Here is a 13,213-nt window from a genome sequence, read left to right as displayed (position 1 = left end):
GGATGCCAGGGCAAAACCGATTGTCTTTTAGTTTCTTAACTACCCCCTGTTTGCATGTATGTCCTTTTGGGCGGGAGGTAAGTACAAGGCAAAGGGTTACAAGGAAAGGGGCCAGTGAGTCCTCTGGCCCGGGGTGGAATCCGTCGGATAATTGTTTGGCACCCTTTGGGGCCCGAGTGTCTTTCTCAGGTTGTGGGGCATTTGCCTCATAATGAATAATATCACTCACAGATGAAGGCAGAGTCAGAAATTGGGTGGAGAAAGGATGAGGAGGTCCATTCGGGGCTGCATACTTAGCAGCTCTGCGCGTTTTCTTAGTAGGGCTGAGCAGGGCACCATGGCAGTTTCAGAAGGGGGCGAATAGCTTGTGGTAGGTCAGCAACGAGATGCCCGCGAGCAGCCCGGGATTTCCAAATTTTGCCAACAGCAAAGCCAACTTAGAGTCTGTGTAAATAGCCGTTTTCCTTTCTGCCAACGTGCAGGCTCTAGTAAGAGCTAGGGGTTCAGCCACTTGGGCTGTGGGTGAGTAAAGAATGAGCCTCCAGTGTTTCATGCGGGGAAATTATAGCATAACCAATTATTATGCTTCCTTGGAGATTTCATTTATCACAAAACAGAAGTACGTCTGGATTGTCTGGAGGGATGTCTGAGAGGTCCGCTAGTGGCTTTGAGACCATGTCTGTGGTTGTGAGGCAGTCGTGGGGAATAGAGTGGGGCTCTCCAGCGACCCTGATGGAAGCTGATGGAAGGGTTAGTGAAATGAGGCTGTTCGTAATGGTCTGAGGCCGTGTAGAGAGGTCCTGTGTCCTATGAACTTGCAAGAGAGCAAGGCCCGCACAGGGAACATACAGGCGGTGGGGGGTCCTTGGCTTTGTCAATCAAGGTGGCAGCTTCAGCCACTGCACATAGCATAGGAACATATGTGATACCACAGGGTCTAGTTGGCATAAGAAATATGCTAATAGGCCATATCGGAGAGGCTGCAGTTTGTTCTAGAATGCCCACAGCAATGCCATTATTGTCATGGCAATGTAAGTGAAAGGGCTTGTCAAAATTAAGTTACGCCAAGAGCCACGGGGTGTGGACGGAGCTAATTTGAAGGCTTCAAAGGAGACTCATGCCTCTGGAATCCAGGAAATAGACTCTAAGGTGACATCAGAGAGAACAGCAAGCAAAGGTTTGGTAAAAACTGCAAAATTAGGAATCCACTGGTGGCAGTAGCTGGTGACCCCTAAAAATTTCTGGAACTGTTTTCTCGTTTTGAGGAGAGGGGTGGACAGAACTGACCGAAGGCATTTTGGGGTGAGCTTCTCACGTCCTAAGCAGAGAACAGTTGTTGGCACTCATTGGAGTTTAGATCTACGGGCTTCATGGCCTCGTCCAGCTGGCGCCGGCAGGAGGACGGGGGAATCCAGAAGAGCTCCCTGCTTAGTTCGAGTGCAGAGTAAAAGGTCATCAACATATTGCACCAGCGTGGAACCTTGAGTAAGGGTTATAGAGTCTAGATCGGCTTTAAGGACTTGGGAAAGCATTGAGGGAGATTCACAGTATGTTGCGGTATGTGAATCTGGGTTAACTGTCTCCCTCTAAACATAAATGCAGAAAAGAAAAATTGTGAATCAGGGTTCAGTGGGATTGAAAAAAAGCCGGAGAGGTCTATTTCTGTAAACCAGGCTGCTTCATCAGGAATGATGTATCAGCTGTGTTGGGGACCGCAGCTACTAAGGTGTCACAAAACACCTTATTGCCCCCAGGTCCTGCATGAATCCATAAACTTGGTCTCCCTCCAAGTCAAATTTGCCTGCTTTCTTTACTGGCAAGGTTGGGGTGTTCCAGGGCGGGAGAGTAGAGACAACGCTGCCCTGTTGCAGGAGAGTCTATTATAGGCTCAATTCCTTGCACCTGTATTTTTGGAAAGAGGGTGCAGAGCCACTAATCAAAATGTTTTCTTTCCCAAGAAATGTTCATACACTCCCCACTTCATAACAATCCAGCTTCACTTGCATGTGTAACCCAAAGACTGATTGGGACATCTTTGAGCTTTTTTTTTTTTTTTTAAAGATGTTATTTATTTATTTGAAAGAGAGAGAACACAAGTGGAGGGGGGAGGCAGAGGGAGAGGGAGAAGCAGGTTCCTCGCTGAGCGGGGAGCCCAATGTAGGACTCGATCCCAGGACCCTGAGATCATGCCCTGAGCTGAAGGCAGACACTCAACTGACTGAGCCGCCCAAGTGCCCCCCCCTTTTAATTATCTATCTATCTATCTATCTATCTATCTATCTATCTATCTATCTACTTACTTATTTATTATTTATTTTATTTATGATAGTCACAGAGAAAGAGAGAGAGAGAGAGGCAGAGACACAGGCAGAGGGAGAAGCAGGCTCCATGAAGAGAGCCTGATGTGGGACTCGATCCCAGGACCCCAGGATCATGCCCTGGGCCAAAGGCAGAAGCTTAACCACTGAGCCACCCAGGCGTCCCCGCCCCCCACCTTTTAATTTAAGTAAGTTCTACACTCAACTGACAACCCCGAGGTCAAGAGTCCATGCTCTACTGACTGAACTAGCCATGTGGCCCTGATTGGGACATCTTGAAAAGTCTTACCTTCTTTAGAGGAATTTGGAACAGAAGTAGGAAGAAAGTAGGAAAATGGGGACTTGGTCTGATGAGAAACAAGAACACCCTTCTCACTGTGATTTATAGATGCATTAAATTTACATAACAGATCTCCACCAAGAAGGTTTGCAGGTGAACAGTGGCGTGCTAGAAAGGCCAGGTGAGGGAGAGGAGGCTTACAGATAGATACTGGGCCGGGCTGAGGTCTGGGCCATGGGATAGGTCGCCCTGAGAATGAGAGCCTGGAATGATTGATCAGAGGTGGCCGGTGGAGACAAATCCTCCGAATCAATGCTAGAGAAAGTCACACCCATGTCAGCTATGAAATCTGGTTCCTGATCCTCTATTTAAGTCTTATGATGGGCTCTGCGTGACTTAAGATTGGCTGACCCTCTCATTTTTGGGGGTGGGTCTGGGGTTTAGGGGAATTGCTTTTTAGACTTTCTCTTTTCTTAAGTGTGGGACAATTTCTCTTCCAATGTCCTCAGTTTTTTGTTTTTGGTTTTGTTTTCGTTTTGTTTTGTTTTGCAATGTCTGCAATTGTCTGGAGGCAAACAGGGAGGTCTGTGAGGGGACTTCAAGTTATTCCGAGTCATGCTCTTGCCTTTAAAGAGATTCAAGACGCAAAGCAAGAACTGTTGCTTTTGGTAAGCTCTTTTCAAAGGACTGGGTAGCTGCCCCCATTACCCTTAGCGGTCGTCCAGTATAACCCATGATGTGATTGTGGATTTGTCTTGAATATCAGGGAGGAAATTTCCCATTAAAGCAGAAATGAGAAGATCTCTATGTTCTGGGGCTTCCAGATTTAATGCAACGTGCTTTTGAAAAGTTTGTGCAAACTGTTCAACAGAGGCTTTCGGGTGTTTCCCCTTCTTTCTGAGCGTATATTTCAGCCTGAGACCAATTAACTTTGAGAGGAAAGCCCTCCTCTAGTGGCCCTATTAACCCTGAAATATCAGCCTCGGGGAGAGCCGGCTCCTGGGGAGTCGTGGGAGGGCGAGGAGGGCTCTGGCCATGTGTCCCCAGCACGGGATGTTTCTCCAGGGGGCCATCCTACAGTCATGGGCTGGAAGGACTCCCCCGGAAGCCGGTCAAGCTCTCTGTGAGTGGGGCTGTGCATTGGTCGTTCTAATTCCTCTCCAAATTTGGTAGATACTCTGAGAGAGGAGCTAACAGGTCTCTGCTGTCCAGAGGACATGAACTCTTGGCGGTGAGGGTCCGTAAAGGACATTGCATAGGAATGTCTGAAACTGGCAGAGCTTGATCACAAAGCCCTGAAAAATATGAGGAATTAAGAGGCACCGCAAAACGAGCTTTACTGTCCTTCCTTGGTGCTCTTATGAGATTGACTTCCTGACATTCAGCATGTGCACAAGAAACCTGTACTCCCAGAGCCTGGAGATCCGGCCCAAGTGCTCTCTGCAAAGCCGGGAAGGCAAGGGAGCTTCAGACTGGCAGCGGGTTCTCTGAGGGTTCTTCTGGGGACGTGGGGGTTTTAGGGTTTAAGGAAATTGATTGAGAAGCTGAGGTTGGGTTTGAAAAGGGGAGATCGAGACCAGGGGCCCAGAGATACAAAAGCCTATAGACCTTTTGGAGGGCCAGGCGCGGGAAGTTGGGGATAAAGGGAGGTGTAAGAAGAGGGTTTATGTCAGATTTGGGTTTTGCTTTTTCTTCTGACTTCTGTTCTTTCATTTTATGAAGAGATTCCCGTTATAGTTTTTTGGGTATTTTCCTTTCGATTTGATCTTCCCATGAATACCAATAAGGCAACTGCTTGGCATGAGAGCTGTCTAAAATAATTTTAGAGGGATCCCTGGGTGGCGCAGCGGTTTGGCGCCTGCCTTTGGCCCAGGGTGCGATCCTGGAGACCCAGGATCGAGTCCCACATCGGGTTCCCGGTGCATGGAGCCTGCTTCTCCCTCTGCTGTGTCGGGTTCCCGGTGCATGGAGCCTGCTTCTCCCTCTGCCTGTGTCTCTGCGCCTCTCTCTCTCTCTGTGACTATCATAAATAAATAAAAATTTAAAAAATAAAATAAAATAAAATAATTTTAGAGGTGTCTCCCATCTCCCAGGAAGACATGAGGCGTTAATCTGTGACACCAGACGGGGGCTACTGGATAGCGACTTCCTAGCATTAACAAGCAACGAAACGGTGAGACGACAAAGGCCCTGATGGGCTGAGACCTCTCATGACAAAACGCCCCTGATGCTCGTAACTGTCTGTCTCAGCTCCCTGGCCTATGTGACCGGCCACCGAGGTGCCCTTGGGTAAGTGTACCCTCTGGATGACAGAGACCCGAGAGGATGTTCTCGCTGGTCGCAAAGCCAAGCTCTTAGGACACAGAACAAGACCAAAGGAGAAACCTCATCTGCTTTTTTTTTTTTTTTTTGAGAGGGAGGGGGAGAGAGAGAGAGAGACAGACAGACAGACAGACAGATGGGTGGGGAGGGACAGAGGGAAAGGGAGGGAGAAACTTAAGCAGGTTCCACATCCAGCACAGAGCCTGATGTGGGGCTCGAGCTCATGACCCTGAGAGCATGATCTGAGCCAAAACTAAGAGTTGGATGCTTAACCCACTGAGCCACCCAGGCGCCCCTCCTCATCTGGTTTTTACGGAGCGGACCCACAGCAAAGTTTGTCTAAATCGATGCAGGTCTGATGAGCCCCACGCACTCAGCAGGCTGGGAGGTGGGCCCGAGCAGCAGCCTTACAGGGTCTGTACCTGCCTTCTGTCCTATGGCCATTCCTTTTTATGACAAACGACACCAAAGACAAAGGAAAACGGGGCTGTCTCTGCGAGGAGCTGTAACCGAGGAGTACTGTACCCAATTTTTTTTTTACCAAGAGTGGCTAAGCCCCAACTAGCTCTGCTAGATGTTATCCTGCTAATCTAAATTCAGGGAGAGGAAAACAAGAGTCTCACCATTCTCCATCCACTGGACCCCACAGACAGATGGTCGGAAATCTCACCTTTTGTCGGCTGAATGTCACATGTCCCGGGATCTCTGGGGCCGAGGCAGTGTTCAAGGCAAGTGTGTCCAGCGGGTTAAAGGATCCTGCCAACTGCACCAGTTATAGGGGAGGGAGAGATCTTCCCCCTTCCCCCCTGGGTTGTACTAGCTGATTTAAAAATTAAATTGATAGGAGATACAGTAAGAGGAGAGAAAACCAAAGCTTTCTTACACGTGCAGAGGCCCGATAGTGAAATTGAGACCCAAAGACCGAGGCAGGCCGTGTTTATACCTCTTAGACAAAGGGACGATAACTGGGTGAGGAATTGACAGGATAAAAGGAAGCTGGTGCTTGGGAGCTTTAATTAGCACGGAATTCTGAGCAAATTTAGGCTGAGGCCCTAGACTAGGAAAAAACCCAGCACGGAGTGTTTCTACAGTTTTCTTGTCTTCAAAGTCCCTCACTTGGGGGATCCCTGGGTGGCTCAGCAGTTTGGCACCTGCCTTCAGCCCAGGGCATGACCCCGGGGTCCCGGGATCGAGTCCCACATCGGGCTCCCTGCAGGGAGCCTGCTTCTCCCTCTGCCTGTGTCTCTGCCTCTCTCTCTCTCTCTGTGTCTCTCATGAATAAATAAATAAAATCTTAAAAAAAAAAGAATTAAAAAAAAAAAGTCCCTAACTCTGGTGAGGAGGATGTCTTTTTTTTTCAATAATTTTGTGTCTTTTTACTTTTTCTTTTTTAATTTTTATTTATTTATGATAGTCACAGAGAGAGAGAGAGAGAGGCAGAGACATAGGCAGAGGGAGAAGCAGGCTCCATGCACCGGGAGCCCGATGTGGGATTCGATCCCGGGTCTCCAGGATCCCGCCCTGGGCCAAAGGCAGGCGCCAAACCGCTGCGCCGCCCAGGGATCCCGAGGAGGATGTCTTTTTGCCTCTTAGTGCAGGGAGGGTGTTTTTCACATGGGAGATTGGTGTCCTGCTCTCGAGGGGACGGAGGAGGGTCTGAGCATCCTTGTGCCACCGATCGCTTTCCAAGGAGCTTCAGTTCAAGATAATCGGTCCGCCACTGCCGCTGCGGTACACTTGGGGTGGCCTGCCTGGGGCCTCGGGCGGCCACCCGTAAGCCAAGGAGAGGGGCTTCAGGAGAAACCAAACCTTGACCAGGACTTCCAGCCTCCAGGACTGTGAGAAAATTAATCTCGGTTGTTTCAGCGCCCCTGCCTCTGAGATTTCGTTACGGCAGCCAGCGCAGGGTAAGACCCAGGTTAGGTACTTTGTTGGGATTTTTTCTTTTTTTTTTTTAAGACTTAAGCAAAACAATTAATTTGAGAGAGAGAGAGAGCTCGAGCAGGGAGGAGGGGCAGAGGCAGAGGGAGAAGCAGAAGCCCCACTGAGCAGGGAGCCCAATGCGGGGCTCGATGTGAGACTGAGCCACCCAGATGCCCCGGGTCACTTACTTGTAAACCAAGTCTCTCGGCTTGGTCCTAGGTCATTCTTCACGGTCTCTTCTTGCCACCCCAGACACCCTGGGCGCTTCCTCCAACTAAAACAGAAAGCTCTTCCCACGGGCCAGCCGGCGCTAAGGGCTTGGCCCGCACGATTCTCGGAATCAGCCCACTGAGGTGTGTATCCTGTTATTATGCTCTTTTTACAGATGAAGAAAACGGAGCACGGAGGCGCTGAGGTCACGCAGGGGCGGGCGCCGTCGGTTGGGCCACCGAGCCTGCGGGTCGGGGAAAGGGACACTAATTGGAGCGAGTACCTGAAGCACGGCCAGCGGGGTGACCCTACCACCACTACGGTCCCCTAAATCTGGGGCCAGTGCTGGTGGGGGACGCGCATTTGCATTTGTACTTCGGGGCGACAGCGGACTCAACACTACTTCCAGGGAAGCCGCTCTCAGAACTGCTCCCCCCACATGGGCCCTTCTCTCCTTCTGGGAGCCTGCTGGGGGGACGAGGGCTACTGTCGATCGCTGATCTCCCGTACACTCGTTTCTGTTCTAGGAGATGTAGGAATATAATTCATTCGATGCTCAGGGTGCCTGGGCGGCTCTGTCGATTGAGCATCCGACTCTTGATCTCAGCTCACGTCTCCATCTCAGCGGTGTGCGTTCCAGCCTTGGGTTGGGCTCCGCGCTGGGTATGGAAGCTCCTTTAAAAAAAAAGTTCATTTAAGGGCAGCCCAGGTGGCTCAGCAGTTCAGCACCACCTTCAGCCCAGGGCGTGATCCTGGAGACCCGGGATCGAGTCCCACGTCGGGCTCCCTGCGTGGAGCCTGCTTCTCCCTCTGCCTCTCTCTCTCTCTCTCTCTCTCTCTCTCTGTTTCATGCATAAATAAATAAAAAATCTTAAAAAAATAAAAGTTCATTTAATGTTTCTAACAACCCAATATAAGAGGCAGGTACAAACCTGATTGACAGATAAAGAAGGCAGGGGGGAAATAACCTGTCCAAATCTTACATGAGATTGGGAGCCTCTAGAGGGTGGGGCTGGGTGGCTTTGTGGGCATATGACCCATGCTCTCACATGGGACCCCACACTAGGAGGCCTCCCACACTTGGTTTGATGCTCCACTATTGCCATTTTGAAATCCCTAATCATTTTTGTAGTACAAGGGGGATGTATTTTCATTTCACAGGGCATTTCACAGCCAGTCCTGTGTCTGGCTCCTATGACTTCGCACTTATTTCTGCTCTGCACCCAAGGAGGACGGCCACTGGAGCGCCAGAAACACATATTTATTTGCTTTGGTGGCCCTCCCCAGCCTGGGGATTAGGAGGGGGTGGGAATCCTCTCCTGTGCACAGAGCCTGGCACGGTGGAAATGAGCAGGAAATGTTTGTTGAACAAATTGAGCAATGAATCAACTACTGATTCAACCAGGACAAAGAAGGGCCGCCTTCCAAGATGGGCTTTCCCCCCCGCCACGCCTGGCCTGCCAGGAGCAGCCACCTGCCACATTTAGGTCTCACCTGCCCCCAGATTCAGACTGGGGCAAAGGGAGAGGGCTGTGATCTGGAAAGGAAGGCCTGCCTCCGAGAAGGGAACAAAGGCTTCTGTTATGGACAGGCCAGGGAGTTACCTAAGCTCCCAGTCACCTAAGCTGTGAGCACACCTCCTCCCGGGAGGCAGCCCAGCTTCAAAAAGCCCATCTGCTTCCTGGCTTCCGACACACAGATGTGCGGTTTTTAAATTTAATTTTATTTAAAAAAATCAAATTATTTATTTTTCGGACGTGGGTTTTTAAAATTTAATTTTATTAAAAAATTCAAATTATTTATTTTTTAGATGTGGGGTTTTTAAGAACAGCTTTGTTGAGATTTCTTTTTATGGCTGAACAATATTCCAGCATATGGGTGGACCACATTTTCTTTTCCCTTCTTAAGCTGATGGCCACTTTTTGGTTATGGTGCGTAATGCTAGGAACACTCGCAGATGCGATTTTGTGTGGACATATGTCTTCACTTCTCTTGGGTGTGTGCCTGGGAGCAGAATCACTAGGACACATGGGAACTCCATGTTTGAGGCCCCCGATGGGTTAATAAAACACCAAGAGTTCTTCACCGGCCACATTGGCCTGGTGCCCTGACCCCTCCCAAGCTTCAGATCCCTCACTTGTATGGTGGGAACTGACTCACCCAATAAATATTTATTGAACACCTACTATGGGCTGGGCCCTGCTCTAGGTGCTGGGGTCACAGCCCCCACAGGGGCTCCACACTGGATTTGCAGTAGGTCTGCACCCTGTCCTCCAACCTCGCACGTGGTGGGGACACCGAACCCACGGGTCATAGAAGCAACTTCGCACTTGCAGGGATGTCCTATAGGAGAAGGTGGGGTACAGCACGCAGGTAAGTGGGGCTGGGGAAACTATACTGGATGGGAGAAGACCACCCGGGATCCCTGTCCCCCACACCCTCAGGCGACACTGTCCCCACGGGACCAGGCATCTGGAGGGAGTGGGCTGTGTGTGTCTTGCGCTCCCCCTCCCTGGGGGCTGGCATCGGGGCACCTGTGGGGGTTCCTTATGCCTTCTACGTCCCCGGCTGATGGCCAGACCGGTTCAAATCCTACAGTAGTGACATGAAAGGTGGCCCCCAGCAAGATATGTCCACACGGGAATCTCCAGAGTGTCATAATTTGGGGGGAAAAAGGTGTTTGCAGATGTGATGAAGCTAAGATTCTAGATCATTCTTGATCACTCAGATGGGCTCCGTCCGAATTGCATGACAAGTGTCCTTGGAGGAGAAGAGCGGCGCCCGGGGAGGAGGCCGGGGCTGCAGAGGGGCAGCCACCAGCCAGGGGACACCCGGGCTCACCAGAGGTGGGAGGAGGCCGGAGGGAAGCTCCTGGGGAGACCTCGGAGGCGGCGTGGGGCCGCTCACACCTCCGCGGCCGACTTGTGGCCTCTGCAATCGCAAGAGAAGGAATTTCTGCTGTTTTAAGGCAAGTTGGTGGTGATTTGTGGCAGCAGCCGCCGGAGGTTAGTACACCTGCCTCCCCCCGCCTCGCCCCCACGGCCACCCTAGCGGAGGGCAGGCTGCAGCTCCCGAGCCTGGGCGTCTGCATCTGTGAAACGGGGAAGCTTCTGGGTTCAGGGCCATGTGGGGGTGTGGGGGAAGCTCCCCGACGAAGGCCCAGCACCCCCTGGGCCTCTCACTTGGGAGCAAACCCTGGAAGTTCTATTACCAAACAGTTCTGGTCCCAACCAGTCTTGCCTCCTGCAGGGACACGAAGGGACTTTAGAGGCCCCCTCGCCCGCCTCCCCGTGTGATTTGTCACACCTAAGTCAGGACCCTGGCTCATCGGGGCGACTGAGGCTGCGTTGTACGGTGCCAATGAGCCCTTGTGATGCCATATGTACCCTGCGAGTGGCGGGCTCTCACAATGGCCAGAGTGTGGGAATTAGTGGGGACGACCCCAAAGGTGTCATCTTTGACGCCCATTAGAGGGGTGGGGGGGATCTCACACGCGGTCAGAACACGGGCTCTGGGTCAGACTCCCTGCTCAGCCACTTCACTTGCTGTGGGATCCTGGCCAAGTTCCTCAATTTTCTGACCCGTAAGATGGGCACAGTATTCATTCCGCTGCTGCTAGCCCGGGTCTTTGGAAATGCTTAGGTCGGTGTTAGGAGCTGTTGTTGTTAGAGACCTCTCCAGCCCAAGGAAGAGGGTGTTCCTTTGCATCTGAAATCTAACCAGATTCCCCCTCCCAGCGTCCAAGGGGAAGCTCGTTCCCCAGAGGGTTCTGGGCCGCACACTGCTTGGGTTTTCCCGGCCCACACCCTGAAGGCTGGGAGATGTCCGTGAGACTCTGGCCCTTGCCCGTGCGCCTGGGTCTCTCCCGCTGGGAGCCTCCCTCAGCCTCAGGCTGTGAGCCCTCCCAGGCCAGGGACGGAAGTGCTGCCTTGGCCCAAATATCAAGTCACACACCCCATTTTCTCAAGGGCCCCACCCCCTGAATTCTTAGAATTCTTGGCTCTGGGAGTGTCAGCAAGGGGTTGGCCTCCCAGGGCTGGGTCGGGGCTGGGTCCTCTGGTACACCAGGGGCCTCAGGCTGCAGTCCTGGGAGTAGGATGGAGTGGGGAGGGGGGAGTAGGGTAGAGTGGGGAGGGGAGAGGGGGGAGTAGGGTGGAGTGGGGAGGGAATCCGGGACAAGGATTCCCACGGGGCCAGGGCTTCCCAGCAGGGCTGAGGCCCCAGAGCAACCATGCAGGGGGTACAGCCCAGCCAACGCAGCACAGCCGATCCAGCACCAAGCACGGGAGGGGGCCTGGGGATGGAGGGACGCAGGGCCTGGGGATGGAGGGACACCGGGCCCCTCCAGGAGACAGCGGCCCGCACCGCCGCCCACTGTACCACGTTCTCGCCCTTAGGATGGCGTCCCTAATGTCACCCCGCAGCCCCGGGGCACCCCCAGGAGACTCTCCGGGTGTCTGGGGAAGACGGGGTGAGGCCCCAGCCCAACAGGATACCCTGTCCTCAGGGCACCGTGGGGACCTCGGTGGCCACGTCCAGGGAAGCTCTGATTTGCCCCCCAGCGCGCCCTGTATGGCTTTTGCCTCCAGCGTCTGTTTTGGGATCTCAGTTCAAAACCCGGCGGTGTTCCGTGACGTCCCACGTGTCCCCTTCCAGAGAGGTGCCCACCCATGGGCTCAGGCGTGGCGGGCTAGCTTCCGAGAGGGTCTTTCTGTGGGGCGGGGAGTCCCTGGGGTAAGGTGCCTTGTGCCCACATGGTCGTCCATTCATCTGTCCATCTGTCCGTCCACCCATCGGTAGGCTGAGCCCTCCTGCGTCCTGGCGTGCTAAGTGTGGGCGAGCTGCTTAGGGACCAATCAGCCACTCGGTGTTGCCGTCTGTGCAGAGGGGGCGAAGCGAGGACCTAGCTCTCGGGGAGCTTGCCCGCACCAAGCAGATTCAGACAGCCGGGCCCGCTCCCTGTGGGCACAAAACTACGGTTGGACCTCGTTTATTATTGTCGTTGTGGACGTTACTATTATTCACTTTTTAAAAGATTTTATTTCTTTGTTTGAGAAAGAGGCAGAGAGCCGGGGAGGAGCCCAGGGAGGGGATGTGCAGCGGCCGCGCTGAGCGTGGAGCCCGACTCTGCCCGGTGCCATGACTGGGGGGTCATGCCCTGAGCTGAAACCAGGATTCCCACGCTGCGCCCCCCCCCCCCCCATGTTAGGATTGCGTTCCTGTGGGAACCTGCGTAAAGCTAACAGCCTCATGCCCGCGGTGGAAGTTCTTCACCTTTGGCTGTGGCCTTGGAGCCTGTCCCAGGCCAGGGCGTCCACCCCGCGGCTCTCGGCAGGACGGGTGCGTGGCCGCCCGTGGGAAGCGCCAGCTGCTCCTTAGCTGTGTGGCTGCCTCGAGACCTGGACTCCAGCCATCAGCAGCCCCACCTGACGCTCCGCCTAAGCGGCCGGTGCCTCCTTACTTCCCCTGGCTCTGGAAATTTCATTTATTTATTTATTTTTAAGATTTTACTTATTCATTCATGAGAAAGAGAGAGAGAGAGAGAGAGAGAGGCAGAGACACAGGCAGAGGGAGAAGCAGACCCCCCGCTGAGCAGGGAGCCCGACGTGGGGCTCGACCTGAGCCAAAGGCAGACGCTTGCCCAACTGAGCCACCTGGGCTCCCCTACTATTGTTTTTCTTAAAGTAAAGAAATATTACTCTGTACCCATGTCTCTATCAAAAATGGAAGGATCAAAGCACAGGACTGACAAAGTTGCCTATTTCTAGAAGAAACAAGAGCAAGCAAGTCCTGGGCACAACTGGTGAGTACCTTGTGGGCAAAGCGTACCAACGTGCACACCGGCCTTGGCTCATATGCAGCCTGCCTCGCTCATCGGCACCGTGCCCTGCCTCACCTGCAGGACCCGGGAGAGGCGCACCGTGTCCGGCCGCGAGACACTCCTGGGGGACCCGCACCCGCTGGAGAAGGAGAGCTTGGTGGGCGCCCAGAGCAAAACACACCCTCAGGGCTTTGTCCTGACTTCTCACCCACAGGCGAGTCCTCCCTCCTTGAGCCTTACCTACGTGGGACCTCCCTGTTCATGATCTTTCGGGCAAACATGGTGTTTATGAGGTTAACGTCTTGTCCTATTTTGTTCATTTTCACTGCTGTTGTGTGG

Source organism: Canis lupus, chromosome 2, assembly GCF_003254725.2.
Source record: "Canis lupus dingo isolate Sandy chromosome 2, ASM325472v2, whole genome shotgun sequence".
Taxonomy (NCBI): Eukaryota; Metazoa; Chordata; class Mammalia; order Carnivora; family Canidae; genus Canis; species Canis lupus.
Note: the sequence above shows the minus strand (reverse complement) of the source record.